We start from the raw sequence: 20077 nt of genomic DNA, 5'->3' as shown, positions 1-20077 counted from the left end.
ACAATCTCTTTGGAGATGGCAGAAGTTGCAGAGGATGATGAGTTGGATGTTGGAGGCTTGCGGAGACTACAAATCGTCGAACTAGCTTCTCTTCACTTTTATTAATTAGTCTTTCTTATCAAACTTGTGTGTTTTTGATGTCATTGGTTACAATACATGTGGAGGTATAGTTACCACATCTAGTGATTTTTGTGTGTTTTCTGACAAAATCAACTTCTGAACATTTGTTAAAAATGGAACCTGTTCCTTACCCAGGGATGGGCTGTATATTAAAATATTAACACATAGTGTTCACTACTTATTAAGAGGTGCAAAATTCTAAGGGGAACACATCAGAGACAATATATAAAGGATACAATGTTTATTATATATTATGAAACAAAAGGAAGCTATTTGGCCCATCAGACTGAGGCAGACTCCCAGCAGAGTAATCCCACCAGGCTCATGTTCTCCCCCTAATTTCTCTGGAGTTTCTAAGGCAGTCTTGCTTTGAGTCCAACATTGACTGGCAACGCTTGTAACGGCACTGGTGCCAAACTATATTGGACTCTGCCATTCCTTTGGATGCATCAGCTTCGTGGAGAGGGGGAGCCCATTGCATGGGCAACAGCTTGCTCTTTAAATCGTACTGCCCTGGCTTGTGTATCTAGACAGGTGGGACGCAGCAGCCATGGTTGATCTTAACTCATAGAGGCCTCAGATACCCAATGATGCAGGTAATTTATAGTTGTCACTAACCTATCAACTCGTTTTGGGAACTGGGAGGATAATGTTGCACCCAGAAGTGTCCTGAGACAGAGAGAGCATCAAATGCCCCCAGGGCACCATCTGGGTCCTATATCAGTGAGGCAGTAACTCTGGTGCTGCCCCACCAAAATTTAACTCATAGATACACAATGATTTTAATGAGCATCAGTATCTTAATTAAAATTAATTAGAAATATATTTACCACAACATTTTACACAAAATAGCAATATAAAATTAAAAAGAATGATATTTTTGTTTCTCTTGAGGTTTTCTTCATTGTTTATTTTGAATAGACTTGTAAGATGAATAAACTCTTCTTGGGCTGCCAGCTGGCTACAGGTATCGATTATAACTGATGTTTCAATGACAAACTCTGCCATCTTCTTCGGTGTATTTTTCAGAATTTTCCAATAAGATGTAACTTGAAACAGTTTGATTTCACAGAAACCAGTATTAACGATCAACAGCTGTGGATCAGATATGTAGCTGAGCAAATTGCACAATGTTTTTTTTTGCTTCAATTGATATATTGCCTTCTCTTGTCTACTAAACTCCCTAGGTACCGTCCAAATAATTGCAGCAAGAATGTATCAAGTTAATCTGTAACACAATTTTGGTGAGTGAAGTTAGCATTCAACTCTATGTGTTATGTTACTGGAGTTAACACAAACTATTATTAAAATGTACTTCACTTGGGCCAAATCACATTTAATGCCAATTGCGGTTCTGTTTTATTTCCCAATGGTCCAACGATGACTCCACTTTCAAGGATGTAATTAATTTGGGATATCAGAGGACATGGAAGGTTCAATATAAATATATATTAACTTGAAAGAGGGAGAAATATGAGAGAGAGAGAGAGCGCACCGGGAGAGAGAGGAGAGAATAACAGAATGTTAATGAAGTGCAGTAACAAGGTAAGCAACATTCTACTACAAATCTGCACTGGGGCCATGGGCCACATCAGAATCAATACTGTCCTAATGCAGAATCTCGACATGAAACATCCTTGTTTGATCTGCTGTGTCCCTCCAGCAGATTATTATTTTTTTATTTGCTTCAGATTCCAACACCTGCAGTCTCCTGTGTCACCATAAGTAATACAGTACTCCCACCTGGTCAGTACCTCTGGGTATTTACCAGTTGTAATCTATGCCCATTTTTTCATATATGTTGGTGAAATGTTAAGTTAAAAAATCCTCTTAAACATAGCACTCTATTTAATGAAGCACTGGATGTGGACTACAAAGCTGATTGTGATTTTAACCCAAAGACTTCCTGAGATCTTCTGCTGGATGGTACCCACATTGGGTACATTTTTAAAGTTGAAAATATTCTCCATTTTTTTGTTTGTTTACTAGAATGAAACTGAAGATTATGACAACCGCAAATTTATTATCTGACCTTGAGTATCTTTAAACCTGATAGTGAAATCAAGAGTTACCATTTTTCTGTACTTTTGCACTTGTACGGTCAGGCCTTGACCTTATTGGTTCTGATTTTCGGAACCTTCGTCTACCGGAGCATTTCCTACCTTATAAAAGATGGTACCTGAATAGATCAAAAAGATTACTTTGCTCACAGTTTGCACTCAAATTTGACAATAACACTCTTTTATCTTGTGCAACGAGTTCACTTCAATTCCTGGATTATGTATTTCATATTGAATGGTGAGATCTCAACTTGGCTTGTCTGTAGCTAAAAGCTTTGCCAGATCCAAGATTTATTTACTATCTTGTTCAATATTTAACTGCGTCAGAAGCTGCAGAGCTTTGTCTACCCTTGAATAGATTTGACTAAAATGTAATTGGGCTTGATATCCAATCAATGTTCCACTGTTTCCTTTCTGTCAAACTATAACACAATATTGTGATATACTGTAGTTTCCATTCTATCTCGAGTGTTATCTTTCAACATTTCTGTGGTTCACTGATATAGGGATAAGCGATGTTTTGTAAATAAGAGTTTCTAGATTGTGGCCAAGACGCTGGGAGAATGAAACCAAAATGATCTTCCTATACCCTTCTGTGCTTGCATTTGGTAATTGCTAGTGGTCAGTTCACCCCAGGGGTGAATAATACTGAATGGTTCCAAGGGATATCTGACCACTTTTGGGACAGTGTAAGACAGACAATTTACATCAGAAGATTCTGGTACCATTTGAAACTCGGCCATAATAAAAGAGAAATTGTGATTTTTCCCTGTAACTATCTTGCTTTCTTTCTCACATCATTTCAGTCAGATTGACACATATTCCACTGCCATTTTGGTACCTTCAGCACTTCTTTTTTGAGATGCATGGAGATTTCCATTAATTTGGTAAGAATTAAAACACAGGCATGACTTTTGTTTGGAGTGATTTAATGATTAGAGCTCAACGCTCCAAAATGTTTTGCTCCGTGTAAATGAAGCGGTTATCATGGAGAACTGTGCATTCAACAGGTTTGCAGATGGTACAGTTTAATTGGCTTTATTCCATAGATTGGTTGCAAATTACATGCATCCATTCTGGTCAGGAGTACTAAATGTTCTGAAGGCAGTGCATGTTAACTTGGATTGAATTTCAGAGGCAGAGTACGAGTACAGCATTGTGACATGATTGACTGGAAATGAATTTTTAGGCATGTTTAGACTCAAACTCCTGAGGCTGGCTCTATCTGAACTATGCCAAGGACTTATTATTATGTATGCTGCACAGACAGTCCTTGTACTAATTGATTTGATTCTCATCATATTTACAGCAGAGGAAGGTCGTTCAGTAGAAAGATTCCAGCATAGTTGTGTGCACCTACCCATTTACCAAGTTTATCATCTTAAAAGGTTCCAAGAGGCTTTCCATAGAGTCAGTCAAATAGACAGGATTGGGAACAGGCCCATGGGCTCAGTGAATTTACACCAACCATCAACCACCCATTTACACTAATCCTGTAAGAATCTCGCATTCTCATTAATTGCTGATTAATTCACCTCATAACCTGCACGTCTTTAGAATGTGGGACGAAACCGGAGCACCCAGAGGAATCCCACATGAGAGAATGTGCAAATTGCAGCCATGATTGAATGTATCATAATACAGAACTTCATGCACTGTCAAAGCCTTATCATCTCTTGATAATGGAAAAGCAGAAAAAATAAGCAATACTCTAGAGATTTGAGCCACTTGAGGCCTCAGGTTATTACAAAATTCTCCAGAAGGATTTACACAATTGCATTGGAATTTTGTATCTGCCAGTATTACCACAAATTCCTCATCTCTCTGGGATTAGAACACCTGTAAATCCACAAAACACTGAAGAGTATAGTAACGCTAAGAGCAGGCCACACACAGTGGGCAGGAAACAGATGGTGTGAGGGCCTCCTTGGCTCATTCCTGCAGTGAATGCTGTAAAAGGAAATCATTAATTTAATTTAGATATGTGGAATTACAGAATTATTTGCTTTAACTGTATATTTTAGAATAGACATAAGTATATACTGCTAGGTTTTCTGTGCATGAGTAAATGGTAGTTTGTTAGTTCTAATGAAATTATTTAATAGGTCTTTCAATATAAATGGTGCATGTAACTTCGTATATTTTTGTACCATGTGTTACTGACTTATGTGTGTTAATAGATTGTGAAACTCACTATTAAATGCTTTTGTATTTGAAGATTAATAGCAGCATAATCAAACAATCTCTGATTGACACATTAAATATGTCACCTTTCAGTATGTCTCACACTAATAAGCCTTCACTGCAGCCATGACTCCTCCTTGTCAGAATAGCTGCAGATCCATTGTTTTAAAGGCCCAGCCTCAATTTTCCTGTACACTTGTTGATGATGGCCAATTTGCCCGTGCAACTCCATGTTGTAACCGATTTTGTAAGGGATCTCATGATGAGAGATACCTCTAAATCCTGGCATTAAAGATGGCCTTAAATCCTTCATTTATGTCAGCTTATCATTGCTGACCATGGATTGTAGCCAAAGAAGGTTATACAAATATCCTCTGAATTGTTGATGTAATGATGTAAAGATGCTCTTTTAGTTGAATCCATGTGATACATAGTAATTAGTGTTAATTTTATCATTTGAGGATTTGTGTCCATTTCCACCTCCAGTCCTCCCATTTTTGCTGACTTTTCCTCTCCCATTCTCTGGCGACCCAGACACTTTACTTATTGCAATCACACACTTCACCCACTGGGTCCACACCTTCATCTAGATCCACCTGCCCTTCACCTTTCACTTAATGTTTTCCTTACTTAGTTATCAGATTCTCTTTCCATATCAGATTCCCACACCTGCAGCCTTTGTATGCCTGTCTATCACCTTCTAGGCCCTGGCTCCACCTTCAATTTCCCCTCGGTGACTCTCTTCCTATAATAAACAGCACTTCCTTGTTAGATCATTTGAAAACAAATCCTGCATTTGACTCATTGGTTAATGAGGAAAATGCAGGGCCTTGGAATTAGTTTATGTTTGTTTTTAGTTTATCACCAATGGCAACCCTGGCCTCACCCTATCAAAATATATTACTCTGTCCTTAGTTTAAAACCAACTTGTTTTCTCTCCTATCCATTTCTAATGTAGCTCCTTGACCTAACACATTAACTGTATTTCTCTGTATACCGATGTTGCCTGACTGCTGTGTATTTCTTGAACTTTCGCAGGTGTTATGTTCTTCTCAGACCCAAAACGTAGGCCCCCACCCTCCCTCATCCACTGGCATCCATACCACAACTATTGGCCATTCGTGTCCACCAAACCCAGCCTCAGCCCCTACCCCAGGGCAATACATTTCTGTTAATAGGAATGTATAGAACTGAAGCTATAATTAGCACCTCTAGGACAATGACTGCTTCCCTGAAATACTTAGATTTATTAAAAAATAAATAATAGTTAAAATGCCCAATTTTAAGTTCCCATTCTTAGCAGCTAACAGCTAATAAAACTCTTCATGTTACATAAGCTAATCTAATTGATGTGCATTCTAATAAACATGATATTTCTGTTGTATAGGAATGGGAAATGTTATCTTCTAGCCTAAAGAGGCAAGAAAATAAAAAAAAAGGACGAGAGTACTCCAACTGCTGAAATATTGTGCCTTGTAGACACAATTGTTGCAGAATTCATTATGCCAATTACCTTGTAGGCATCATGCATAATGAGTGTACTGAATATAGGAAACTGTTAAATGTCATGTAGTCAATCGATCTTTGTCAGATAATGTATAGTTGATGAAAAATATGAGTGAGGAATAATCTTGCATTGACCTTTTTGGCTTGAGGCTAATGTTTGAGAGAAAGGGTATCTTTAAACTTAAACGAGAACTTTCAAGCCATCAAGTGTTGGATTGTTTAACCAGAAGAATCCATACAAAGAGATCACCCGAGGTCTTTGAGCAGGGTCACCTTACAATGCAGTGCTTTGAATATTGTAAATAGTAAAGAATATTAGTCTTTAAATTTTCAAGTTTTATTGTATTGTGTATATACAAGATTTAGCTTTGCTGGAAAGACACTCTTGATTAAATCCATGCGATAAATATTAATTAGTGTTAATTTTATCATTTGTGGATTTACATCAATTTCCTTTGGAACAGCTTGGATAGAGGATTGCAGTTCAGTAAATAAAAGCTTGTTAACGGCATATGATTTGGCTCTGGAACGCTCAATACATGAAGACTGAAGACAAATAGCATACTCAGAACCAGAAACTTTTTTCTTAACTTCTGGGAATAGTTTTCAAACTCAATTCAAGCCAGAATAATGAAAATCCTGTTTCATGAAATCCACTCAACCTCTTTCCATCCAATCAGCTATTGATGTAAAATTAACAAAAACAATGTTCTCAGTTGGGCAGGAAGGCAATAACGGTGAATAATTTGGGAAATGGAATCTACAATGAGTTGTGCTATTAAGAAGTGGATTTGGACTAGAAAGATGATCACAGATTCCCTTCGAGAAAGAGGGAGTAGTAAGATATCATAATTGAGTTGTTCTGTGAGAGCATGGGATTTTAAACTGAGTTTATTGTTTTAAAGGAGAATTCCACAGTCATACTACTACTACTATATCGACTCAAGCCTAGGGGGCCAGTGTCGGGCACGATGACTGACTCTCCACTTCTCCGTCTCCCTCATCAGTGTGTTCAGTTCATCTAAATTAGCCGTGCCGCTGTCTTCTAGGAGCGTCTTGATCATAGTCTTACCAGGGCACCCAGGGTTCATCCTCCCGTGCTTGGGCTCCCATATGATGGCTAGGCTGGCAGGTAGCTCGGGGTGGTGTAGACAGTGCCCTGCTAGTTGCAGTCTTCTCGCCTCGATCTTAGTGGTGAGCATCGGTAGGTTGTTATAGAGCTCGACGTTCGTCATGTGCTGTTGCCAGCTTACGTCAAAAGCCATCCGGAGCATTTGTGTATAGCAACCGTCTAGAGACTTTCGCATCGTCTTGGTGAGTGTCCACGTCTCGCATCCGTATGTGAGAATGGACTCTATGACTGCTATGAAAATCCTCTTTTTAAGCCCTCTGGTCAGGTTCGACTTCCAGGTTTCCTTCATGTCATTCATAGCCCTCCACACCAGCGCCTTCCGTATCTTCGAACTCATTATTCTTGATCTGAGGTACTTATAGTCAAAGACTTTCTTAATGGTATCATTCTCTACGGTCTTGAGAGTACCTTCGTCGCAATTGAATGCCATGTATTCTGCCTTTTTAGTGTTCAGGATACTGACGGACTTTTACCGCTGTACCATTGAGAGCATACTCACCAACTGCATCTCAGTGTGGTATGGCAATTGTCCCGTGTCGGACCACAAAGCACTCCAGCATGTGGTGAAAACTGCCCAGCGGATTATTGACACCCAATTACCCACCATTGAGAACATCTACCATAAACGCTGCCTGGGCAGGGCAAAAAGCATTATCAGGGATGCATCTCACCCTAACCATGGACTTTTTACTCTCCTCCCATCCAGTAGGCGCTACAGGAGCCTTTGCTTCTGCACCAGCAGGCACAGGAAGAGCTTCTTCCCTGAGGCTGTGACACTGCTGAACCTCTCATCACAGCGCTAAGCAGTATTGCACCCGTATTGTACTTTTATATTTGTGTGCTGTAGCACTTTTTTATTCGCAGTTATTTTGTAAATAACACTATTCTTTGCATTTCTGGTCAGATGCTAAATGCATTTCATTGGCTTTGTATCTGTACTCGGCATAATGACAATAAAGTTGAATCTAATCTAATCTAATCTAATCCAATTTTATTGCACTCAATTTCCACTTTTGTCAGGAGCTGCTGTGCTTCCTCCATCTGGTCAGAGAGCAGGACTATGTCATCTGCAAAATAGAGATCTGTGAGTGTAACTGGTCTGACCCTTTTGGTTTGCCCTGGTTTTATGGTAAAACCAAGCTTGTCATGATCTTTGGTAGCTTGACGCAGAGCGTTATCAAGGACAATTATAAAGATGTAGGGTGCCAGAGTGTCTCCTTGCAGCACACCAGCTAGGAGCTCGAACACTGCTGCTTCTCCATCTGGTGATACGACTTTCGCCATGGTTTTGGTGTAGCTGGACTCTATTGCTCTCAGTAGATGGTTTGGCACTCCGTAAGCTTTCAGGATCTTCAGCATTTTACCTCGGTGAATGGAGTCAAAAGCTTTGCGAAAATCGATGTTAGCATGCACGGCTGGTAGGTTGTTCTTCTTGACTTCCTCGATGATCCTACGGAGAGCAAGTATTTGCATTACTGTTGTGCGCTTCTGCTGAAAACCATTCTGATTGAATCTTAGCTTAGGGTTAATGGCGGTGCGAATCCTGTTCAAGATCATCCGATTGTATAATTTTGCTAAGATGCGGGTCAAGCTGATACCGCGGTAGTTATCTGTCTTTGTGAGGGATCCAGACTTGGGGACTGGGATAATGTTTGAGAGTGACCACTGTTCTGGTTTGTCGCCTTTCATCAGTGCCGTATTATATTTATACCTTATACTTTATACTGTATTGTTGCCAAACAATTGATACTAGAATGTACAATCATCACAGCGATATTTGATTCTGCACTTCCACTCCCTCAATTACAAATATTAAATATTAAAAATATTAAAAATAGTAAAATTAGTAAATATTAAAATTTTACATTATAAATCATAAATAGAAAATAGAAAAATGGAAAGTAAGGTAGTGGAAAAAAACCGAGAGGCAGGTCTGGATATTTGGAGGTTACGGCCCAGATCCGGGTCAGGATCCGTTCAGCAGTCTTATCACAATTGGAAAGAAGCTGATCCCAAATCTGGCTGTATGAGTCTTTAAGTTCCTGAGCCTTCTCCCGGAGGGAAGACGGACGAAAGGTGTGTTGGCTGGGTGGGTCTTGTCCTTGATTATCCTGGCAGCACTGCTCCAACAGCGTGCGGTGTAAAGTGAGTCCAAGGATGGAAGATTGGTTTGTGTGATGTGCTGCACCGTGTTCACGATCTTCTGCAGCTTCTTTCGGTCTTAGACAGGACAACTTCCATACCAGGTTGTGATGCACCGTAGAAGAATGCTTTCTATGGTGCATCTATAAAAATTAGTGAGGGTTTTAGGGGACAGGCCAAATTTCTTTAGTTTTCTCAGGAAGTAAAGGTGCTGGTGGGCCTTCTTGGCAGTGAACTCTGCTTGGTTGGACCAAGTCAGGTCATTTGTGATATTGACCCTGAGGAATTTAAAGATTTTGACCTGTTCCACTTGTGCACCACTGATGTAAATGGGGTTGTGCGGTCCGCTACTCCTTCTGAAGTCAACAACCAATTCCTTCGTCTTGCTGACGCTGAGGAATAGGTTATTGTCTTCGCACCATGCCACCAGGTTCTTAATTTCCTCTCTGTACTCAAACTCATATTACATATGTCCAGCAAGATGTTGTCCAGGTCACAGTTCTTCAGGACATCTGGTAGTATCCCATCTGGTCCAGTGCTCCTGCCCTGTTTGAGTGCATATTTGGCCGCCTTCAGTTCCTCACTGGTGAATGGGCCGTCATCGATGTTGACTTGCATTAGTATTGTAGGTACGTCCTCTTCTTCTTCCGTGGTCATTGGAGGGTTTCCCAGCAGGTTCTTAAAGTGGTTAAGCCATGTCTGGACACGGTCCTCTGCTGTTTTACCACTTATCTGGCCTGATGGGGACTTCTTCCGTCTACTGATCTCGTTGACTAGGTGCCATGCTTCTCCATGCTGTTTGTCTTCATTAGCAGCCTCTACCTCTCTAATCCTCTCAGCTAGTTCCTCTTCCTTCAGTCGATAGTAGGTGGCAAGGAAATTCTTCTTTGCTGTCTTGAACTTGTCTCTTAGCTCTTCTGTTTCGCTCCTTCTAAGTTCGGCATGACAAGCATTGACCACACGTCTTGCTGCGACGACGTCAGGATGTTTCGAGATCCGACTGTTCTTGATTCACTTCACAGCAGGCAAACTCTTTGTTGCATCTGTGCGTGCGTCTAAGAGCCATTGATAGTGGTCGGTGGTAGTCTCTTCCTCCCCCCTTTCCAGTGGGCCGAAGTGATTTCTCACCTCCACTGTGTACTGGGCTTGAAGAATAGGTTATGAGGAGAATGCCTTCCAGTCTATCTTCTCCTTGGGACCTGTGGCTTTGGGTTGCCACAGGCTCAGTCTCACTTGCATTGACACTACTCTGTGGTCAGAACTGACTGAGTTGAAGGTGCTGTAGGCTTCTGTGTTGATCACACAATTACACCATTTTGTTCTTTTGAGGACGTAATCGAGCTGTTTCCTGTAGATGGAGGCTCTGTTTTCATATGTCCACAGTTTACTAGCTTTCTTCTCGAATTGTGTGTTGGTGGCAATGAGACTGTGTTCCTGGATGAAATCAACTAGATATTGTCCATTTCTGTTGGTAAAGTCGGTATGAGTATGGAACATCTTCCAGTCCGACCTGGGCATTAAAATCGCCGAGCACAGCCAGGAAGTTATGTGCCGGTATTGAAGTGATAGCTTCGTGAAGTTTACTGTAGAAGGCCTCCACCTCCTTCTCCTCGCTGCAGTTGTGCGGGGAGTAACAGATGATGACAGAGGTCGCCGGGTTTCCGTCGAATTCCGCAGTAAGGATTCTGTCACTGACTGAGACTACACCCCTCAGTGCCTTCTTCACCTTGCAGTTCAACATCAGCCCTACTCCACCTTGTGCTGACATCGTGGTCGGCTTTCTCCATGCGGATGAGGTGATGAGGTGCATCCCCTCTACCTCTGTGAACCTTATCTCTTCATCAGGGTGTACATGACGGTGTTCTTGCATCCCCAGGATGGAGACCTTGTATCTGCTGGCCTGTGATGCCAACTCTGTGCATCGAGGCAAGAGACGGATGGTGTTTGCGTTGAAGGTTGAGATGATCATTTTTACCTTAAAGAGGCCCAGTTTGCTTGACCCACTTGTCGGACTCAACCCTCCCTGTGGGATTTGTGGTTGTATCTTCATAATGCCTGTCTCGGCCAGGGTCTGGGCTTTCCACAGAGTTCCTGAGCACTCCCGGCTCTGGAAGTATAGAGTTTGTTGGGTAGCCTGTCATCATAATGCCTTACAAGGCGCGAAACGAAAGACTGTGTGGTGCGCCACTCCTCACACAGACAGTAGGTGGCCGTTGACTCACAAAGAGTTCATCCGCCCTTTGACAGGTTTTGTTTTTAGTTCTACTGGGTGCCCACACACCCTCCTCCCTGGTTAACCGAAGTGCACCAGGGGGTGTGCCAGTTGAGTCGCCGACAACCCGACCCGAGACAGATAGTGCTGGGCTACGTGGTACCAGCAGCAAGGCACGGCCCCGACCTGACACAGTCATAGATAGATATACTTTATTAATCCCGAGGGAAATTTGGTTTCGTCATAGCACACCAGTAAGCAAAGTGAATTCAAAGAAAGTGGTAAAAGAAGATCTAGAAGTGCTGAATTCAAATATACTATATTCAGAACAGGTGAACTGAATGCAAAGACCAATAGGTCTTATCTAAAAACTATTACACAGGACTGATTAAGTGATGATGAAAGATGGTAAGAAAATATCCACGTGTGCTTGACATCTAGAAAGGACAGACAGAAGATATGGGGTGGGGTCAGCGGCGTGGGGAGAGTGCGTGTTGTGTGAATCGCACTGAAAATAAAGACAGTACTGAGGAAAAATCTGGCCCTAGAGGTACCTGAAGTAAACATCGTTCGATGAAGATGAGAAATAACAAAGACAAATCTGCAATGAGAGTGGTTTGGAGACCCTGAACATTAGCAGCAAAATTAGGGAGAAAATTAATCTAGAAAAAATAAAAACCTTCAGCATTAGTGACAACATTTTTTTTAGATTACGAGAACACTCAGTCCTCTTTTATTGTCATTTAAAAATGCATACATGTATTAAGAAATAATACAATGTTTCTCCAGAGTGATACCACAGAAAACAAGACAGACCAAAGACTAACACTGACAGAACCACATAATTATAACATATAGTTACAGCAGTGCAAAGCAATACAATAATTTGATAAAGAACAGACCATGGGCATGTTAAAATAAAGTCTCAAAGTCCTGAGTTGATCAACTCCTGAGTCCCCGATAGCAGGCGGCAAAAGGGACAAACTCCCTGCCGTAAACCTCCAGGCACCGTCAACTTGCCGAAACCTTGGAAGCAGCTGACCCCAGTCGACACTGAGTCCCATCCGTCCGAAAACTTCGAGCTTCCGACCAGTCTCTCCGATACAGCCTCCTGAGCGCCATCCTCTGCTGAGCGCCTTCGACCTTCGCCCCGGCCGCTGAAACACGCAAAACCGAGGATTTCGGGGCCTTCAGCTCTGGAGATTCCGGTTACCACATAGTAGCAGTGGCAGTGAAGCAGGCATTTCAGAAGTTTTCCAGATGTGCTGTCACGTCTGTCTCCATCAAATCAGAATTGTGCACGGTCCCCTACTTGACAGATAACAGACATCACCACCGAAGTGGCCGCACGCGCTGCTATCTTCTCCCCCGTCCCGGGAGGATTCCCTGGTGTCTTCAATGTGCACAGAGATGGGGCAAATTAAATGGGCAGTAGTTTGAAGTCTATTTTGGGGACAGTTTTCTAGAACAGTACCTTGGGGAACAGAGTAGATTTTATCTTCTGACAGGTAGCTGGTGTTCTCCTAGTCACCAGTGGCAGTTTCTGGAATAGAGGATGAGCTCAGCCACTGGTTTATCCCAGTATTCTGAGTCACTTCAGGAACATGGTCCTGGGTTTACAAACAAACCCAATGACAAGATGCAAAGCAGTTGTCCCAGGTCATCTTTTCAGTGGCAGAGGTTCTTTCTCTTTCCCCCTATCTTTATCTATCAGTGTGAAAGTGTCTCTTTCAGCTATCAGACAAAATGTTTTTCTTTTGAGCTTGATGCAGGATGTGGTACCACTGAGAGCAGCTGATGACTTATACTTCCCAGTTTGTATTGTTTTCTCTGCTTTGTTTTGATCAAGTCCTTTGTCAAAATTTCTTTAGATCACTACAGATATTTAATCCCGTATAAATTGATAGATGTAGGGCTATGAAAATCTGGCATCGATCCACAAAGCCTGATCTAGCGAAACTGACACACAGGACTCACTGATTCTGTGCTGGTATTGCCTCTAGTACATATAGAGGCTTTCTGCGGGTATTGTTTGTATTGATTGTCGTTGTTCGGTTTCAGCTTGTGTAGCCCTGGAGAAGTGTCAGGATTATATCTGTTACCACAACAGCTGATCCTTCAGTGTGCTGCCACCAGCACTGATGATTAGCACAGAACCCAGAGAACGACAACAGCTTTGACATATTCATATAGTTTACAGATCAGGCAGAGAACAGTCTTGAACTTCAATACAGCTCGTCATAAGGATGTGGTAAGGTTGATGAGGGAAATTATATGGAATGATTGCTGGGAGATAAATAATTACAGCCTTAATTTTGAAGATTAGAGAGATTAATTTTATTTGTCAAAAGCATATTGAAACATACAGTGAAAAGCGTCATTCAGTGTCAACAGCCAAAACAGTCTGAGGAATGTGTAGGGGGCAGCCTGCAAGCATCGCCACGCTTGTGGCGCCAATGTAGTACGCCCACGACACACTAACTCTAACTATGTGTCTTTGGAATGTGGGAGGAAACTGGAGCACCTGGAGGAAACCTAAGCAGCCATTGGAAGGACGTACAGATTCCTTACAGACACCGGTAGGATTTGAACTCTGATGGGCGATTTCTGTCACTGTAAGGTGATTGCACTAGCTGCTATTCCACCGTGCTGCTGCCCTATCATTTAAAGAAAAACTGAATAATTCACAGTAGGTATACATTCAGTTGAGAATTAAAACTGTGTGGCTCAGGAGCTTATGGACAGTATGAGCCCAGCAGGTAACATTTGCTCTGTACTTCTGGCTGAAGGTGGTTAGAAATGCTTCAGCTTGTCCTTTAGGCATATGTAATTGGCTTTGCCATAACTAAGGTGTTTTTTTTCTGGGGATTTTTCTTCCTGAGTTAAATTGTCCACCATCATTTCATGTCTGGATATACATACAGAGCTTTCATCTGATCCATTATGGGATCACTTGGTATTTACCATGGCATGCTCTTCCCACAGTTAACCTGCACTCATCTCTGTGTTGTAGCTTCATCAGCTGGTTGTTATAGCTCACATGCTCTCCTGCTCCATGTGCAAGTCACACCTTATGAAAGATGATTATGACTGCAGCATTTAAATTAATGAGAACATAGTCATTTTTCCAAGCCACACGCACAAGAGGACTGAAGAATGGTCTGGGCCTGAAACGCCACCTGTTTATTCATTTCCATCGATGCTGCCTGGCCTGCTGAGTTCCTCCAACGTTCTGTGTGTGTTGCTCAGATTTCCAGCATCCGCAGATTTTCTCATGAAAGTCATTTTTCCGTTTATGTGCTGGCTCAGTCTGGCAGCTCGGCAACAGTTCTGCTACTGTGCAAACTTGGAAATGATAATGTTCCTGATCCAGAGTACATTCCACATTTATACCAACCCTGATCCTCCCCCTAAGTATCCTTTAACAGAAGAATGCTGTTTTATCAACTGAGGGATAAGGAGATGTCAATTCAACAGGAGATATATGGAGGAGAAATCACATTGAATGAGTCTGAATTTTTTCTGAGGTTGTAATGGGCAGAATAGATGAGAGGAAGTCTATAGGAGGCCTTTGATAAGATCCCATACAAAAGTTGAGCATCTGGGATTGGAGATAATATTATGGCATGGATTACTGAGTCATACACTATGGAACCTGGTCCTTTGGCCCACCTGAAATCAAACATTAATTGTTTACATTCATCCTATACAACTCCATTTCATTCTCCTTACATTCCCGTCACTCCCCTCCCAAGATTCTACTACTCGTCAGCACACTAAGGGTTAATTTACAATGGCCAATTAACCAGCAATATCTGCCTTCTCAGCATTTGTTCGGAATATGGGAGGAAACCAGAGCACCCAGAGGAAACCCATGTGGTCAGAAGGCATACCAATGTCCAGCACCCAAGGTCAGGATCGAACCTGTGTCTCTGCAGTTGTGGGGCAGCAGTTCTGTTGGTTGCACCATAATTGATTGAGGATCTGTGAAGTGGGTAGGAGCAAATGGGTTTGGTAGGATGTAATTAGTGTAATGCGCAAGGATTGGTGATAGGGCTCCAGTTCTTCACTGCCTGTACTAATGATTTGGAAGAAGGATTCATGAAAATGGCTAAGAAAGCTGATGAAATAAAACTGGGCAGCAGTCAGATTTATGAGGAGAGCATGAAGAGGCTTCCAGGGGAACTGGAGAGTTTGGTGAATGGGCATGGATACCTCAAGTGAAATATGACGTAGCAGCAAGTGAAGTTGTCTATTTTTGAAGGGAAATTAGAAAAGAGGAGTTTTTTTTTAAATGGCAAGAGATTGAAATTAATATTCAGAGAGATGTATGTGTTTGTGCCTAGAGCATTAAAATTAACAAGCAGCATTTAGGAAGATGAGAAGTAATTTGGCCCAAGACGTTGGTGAAGCCTGAGAGCAGTTGTGCTCACCTGTCTGAAGGAAAGGTATCAGTAAGTATGAGAGAGTGCAGAGAAAATTTACAAGGATCTTGCCGGGACTTGAGGAGCTACCTGATTTATAGGAAAAGGATAAATCGGTTAGGACTTTATTCCCTGGAGTGAGGGGAGATTTGATAGAGGTAGACAAAACTATGAGGGGTGTAGATAGGGTAAATGCAAACAAACTTTTTCCACTGAGGTTGGATGAGTCTAGAACTGAAGGTGATGGGCTAAGGATGAAAGGTGAAATGACTAAGGGAAACATGAGGGTGATGAGAAGGTGGAATGAGCTACCACCACAAGTGGTGGATGCAGGTTGATTTCAACAGTGAAGAGAAATTTGGATAGGTTCATGGGTGGGAGGGGTCTGGAGGGCTGTGATCTAGGTACAGGTCAATGGAAATAGACAGCATCATAGTTCGGCATGGACTAGATGGGCTAAAGGACCCGTTTCTGAGCTGTGCTGCTAAGAAAGGGCTTAATCATCCGTTGTAAAGCAGTTTCATAGAAAATCAAAATTATTACGGCTCGACAGAGATGGTGTTTCCCCTAGCTGGGGTGTCTAAAACCTGGGGCTATAGTCTGAAGGTAAAGAGTTGATCGTTCAGAACTGAGAAGGCAGTGAACCTTTGGAAATTTCTACTTGTGAGGGCTCTGGTAGTTCAGACTCTCAATATATTCAAGTATTTGTCAAACAATGAAGCAAATCAAGTGGGTTACTGCAGGAAAAGATGAGCTGCAATCTCCTTGAAGTGAAGCACAAGTATGAGGGGCTGAACAGTCTCCTGCTTCTGTTTTATGTTGTGTTCCCTTCCCTGGTAAAGACAAAAATAAAGTGATCAGACAAGTAAACAGATGATGCAATTCTCCTTTGCTGTACCTGATCTGAACATATTTAGCAATCGCCCAAGTGGAGTAACAATGAAATTGTGATATGCTTTTTGATGCTGTCACTCTTCACTTCAAATCGTTAAAAAAACTACTAAATAAGGCAAAGTATCAGGAAAGCAGATTATCAGATAAATTTTAATAACAAAATACAAAAATGCTTGAAATTTAATCCACAAACACAAGTGGAAAGAAAGCAAGGCAATGCATATATTCTGTGTGTGTTAACTGTGCACGTCCATGAATATTTCCAGCACAGAAGCATTATTCATCTGTCGTTATAATTGGACAAAGCCTGCATATTAATAATCTAAATAATGATGATTGAATGGGGTGACACACACTTTACCATTTAAGAACAGAATACTGATAACACTGTTTCCATTTACTGTACATACAACGCAAAGCCTTGAACATAGCCACTTCCATGCCTTAAGAGTGGTTTGTAAGGTTATTTAATCTTTCAGAGAGGGAGGAGAAACAGTTCTTGTAAAACTTTTTAATCAAATGGCATATGCTGTTTCATGGAACCCTCCCAGAATTGCAAGCAGGGACAACAGTTGCCATGGTGACTAGCCCAGCCTGTCAGCATTCTGCAATCCTTTTAGCTGGAAGTGTGCTGTGAAGGTCATGTGAGAGAGTTGTGGGAAGCCCTGTAGGTATCAGAGTCAAAACTACTGTTAGCAGCGGTTCAGCAAATGGGGAAGCCTGTCTGAGGAATATAAGCGGAATAGAGGGGACACGAAAGCACTGCAAGATGCAGGTAATAAAAAAAGAACTCAGTGTAGTTTGGGGATTATGGCATGCTGTTTTTCAGGATTCTGGAGGGCGTCTTGTTTTCAGCAGCACACTGCTGCATTTAACTATGGGAGATGATATCATGTGAGAACAAAGAGTTGAATTTTATTTGAAAAATAGAGGGAAAATTAATATTAACTAAATGCAAATATAACCATATTCGGTGTTTTGGTCCGAGACTAGATATAAAGGATTTTAAGGGTGATTTTTCTCCCCCTGCAAAATATGCATGAGTACTTTGAAACTTTCTGTTAGAAGACTGTGAATAGATACCTTTAGTTTAGAAAGTCTTAATACATGTTTGTTATTTTTATTCTAACTCTGACATATACACCTTTCCCAGGCAGGTCTCTTAAATCTTGTGCTAAGAGGAGGTGGAGAAGGCAGTCATTGTTTGCTTTCCTTTAGCTCTCACATTGGCATGAAGACTATCACTTAGTTCATTGATATTCTCAGCCATTTTCCCTCTCTGTATCCAGGGTCTAAGGCAAACAGCGCACTTCGTTGCTTTTTTGAACTTACTATACAGTGTGTCTTTGTCTACTGCCAAACAATGAAGCGTGGTTGTGATTGGTTTGCTGCTGTTTTGTGCTGTGTGTGGGAGATGTTTCTGTAGGCCTTCAGTGCTCTGTGTGCCCAGTAGAACACCTGGAACTAATTGAAAGCAAATGCAGCCGGGATTTGAAGGAGTTTTTACCTCAGTTTCAGGCTCGCAGCGAGTTTCACTCCCACATGGAATGATGGAGATGAAGGAGGTCTTTTTTGTCGAGACTTATCAACCCCTTGATTCTTCCCTTACTATCATGTAGCAGTGTGTGGAAAATGTCCAGCTCTTCTCCAGTCCACTTAACAAAAACTAGTGCTGGATTTCAAATCAAAAATGCTGTTATAATGCACTTTTACTGCATTTTCCTATTGTGTTGCTGACTAAAGAGATTTCCAATCTTTTTGAAGTAGGAAATGCCTGCCTTTGTCTTCTGTCTGAGGTCCGCTTTTTTTGACATCACTGTAAAGTGTTCAGAACTTTCCTAGGCAGGGTGTGGGCACCTGCGCGGCAGGTGTGTGCCATTAAACTGCACAGGAATGGTTTAATCCAGATTTTAATGATAGATTCACAAACTCTCAACTATCTTGTTACATCAAGCTCCATAAAGCAGGGCAAATGTCTAGTTAATTGAAGCTTAATATCTCGTTTTTTTGTGTGTGTGACGGGGGTGATATTTGTCACTAAATTAGGATCAGCTTTTCCGACAGAAAGAACATCCAAATCATTGTGAGACAACACTTGTCACCCTGCAAAGTATAATTATTGAACAATCTGTTACGTACCCCGTAACTGGGTTGCCAAACCAGCAGAAATGGATCACTCAGTTGGAGTCTGGATTACTAGAACTAAGGAAGTTTTATTAAAGAAACAAGCAACACAGTACTCTAATCAAAAGGGTAATGAATGCAACAGTTCAGCAATGATAAACATACATGTACACAGAATTAAGATAACAGGATCAATCAAGCTCTATCGTTGTCTAGGGGTAAATGACCAGTTTCAAAGTGACGCAAAGTTCAGTTCAATTTAGTTCAGTTCAGTTCGCAGTAATCGCTGCCGTGGGAGATGGACAGTGTGGGGGAAGGAGAGAGAGAGCAAAACAAATGAATATTCAAACGGCTTCCACACAGACCTTTGCAGTCAGCTTTGTGATGTCATCTGAGGTCACCGACCGTGACCCCCTCCGTTTCCAGATACAATCGTTTCTCTGCGGTGAACCCGGCACCCAGGCAAGGGTGGACACACACCAGGTTCCCGCCGATCATGCCTTTCCACCCTGTGCGTCTATGGCCCGGTACTTCCCACCGACTTGTGAGAGACGCACCGCTTCCAGGGTCTCGTTACCTCGGGTGTCGTGTATCTTGCCTTAGCGAACCTGTCCCTTTTTATCCCCCTGCTGGGGTATCGCCTGTCCATAAACATCGAACAGTTCAGGGTTCAAGGGGGGAGTCGATCTTGACAGCTCTTCTTCTGTTACTCTCTCCCATCCCTTCATTAACATCTCCAAATGCTGTTCCATTGTTTTCCTTATCTCTCTTTCTCCTGAAGACAGGTGGCAGACCAACTGCTGATCCCACTGGTGCCAGCACAGGACAGCTAACATCTTAATCTATGTGTATTCTCGTCACACTTCCCCCCCTTTAAGGATTTTTACCGGGGTAAAAATTACAAGCATGAATACATTATTTGATACACACAAATATACATCTTTATCAGCTATTTGGCTAATACGGCGAATTTGAAGTTGTCAACACCTGACAGACAGTCAGCCATCACATTTTCTGTTCCTTTTATATGTGTAATTAATAATCCCTTAGACCAGGCTCCAACTTAGCAAACTTCATAGTGGCCAAAAACACTGATGAATTGCGATCAATGTAACCTCTCATTGGGTTTCGTCCCGGACCACAATAACAAGGGTCGTCCCATTCCGACTTAGTTTTCTCTTGCAAGGGCTTAGTAGGAGGGGGAGGGGTAGTAACCGCAGAGTTATTGCAAAACTTCCTACAGTACCCCACCATCTCCAAGAGCCTCCTGAGGGCCCTT

At 41.9% G+C, this 20077-nt stretch overlaps 1 protein-coding gene and 1 pseudogene across 5 annotated transcripts in view; one reads left to right on the top strand and one right to left on the bottom strand.

Annotated features, from left to right (window-relative positions):
* dennd2b (DENN domain containing 2B) overlaps positions 1 to 20077 on the top strand; it is a 527103-nt gene that overhangs the window by 107117 nt on the left and 399909 nt on the right. The window contains exon 2 of one of the 5 annotated variants that reach the window (XM_072272574.1): positions 1308 to 1364. The exons of 2 other annotated variants lie outside the window; for them this stretch is intronic. The gene's annotated coding sequence lies outside the window, so the exon portion shown is untranslated. Of the gene's footprint in view, positions 1 to 1307; positions 1365 to 1586; positions 1666 to 17323; positions 17450 to 20077 lie in introns of those variants that run through there. 2 more of the 5 variants (XM_072272572.1, XM_072272570.1) reach the window with 2 other exon arrangements.
* Positions 10303 to 11113, bottom strand: LOC140204686 (craniofacial development protein 2-like; annotated as a pseudogene).

The sequence above is a fragment of the Mobula birostris genome, chromosome 11, assembly GCF_030028105.1.
Source record: "Mobula birostris isolate sMobBir1 chromosome 11, sMobBir1.hap1, whole genome shotgun sequence".
NCBI classification, from domain to species: Eukaryota; Metazoa; Chordata; class Chondrichthyes; order Myliobatiformes; family Myliobatidae; genus Mobula; species Mobula birostris.
This window is presented reverse-complemented; position numbering and strand designations above follow the sequence as displayed.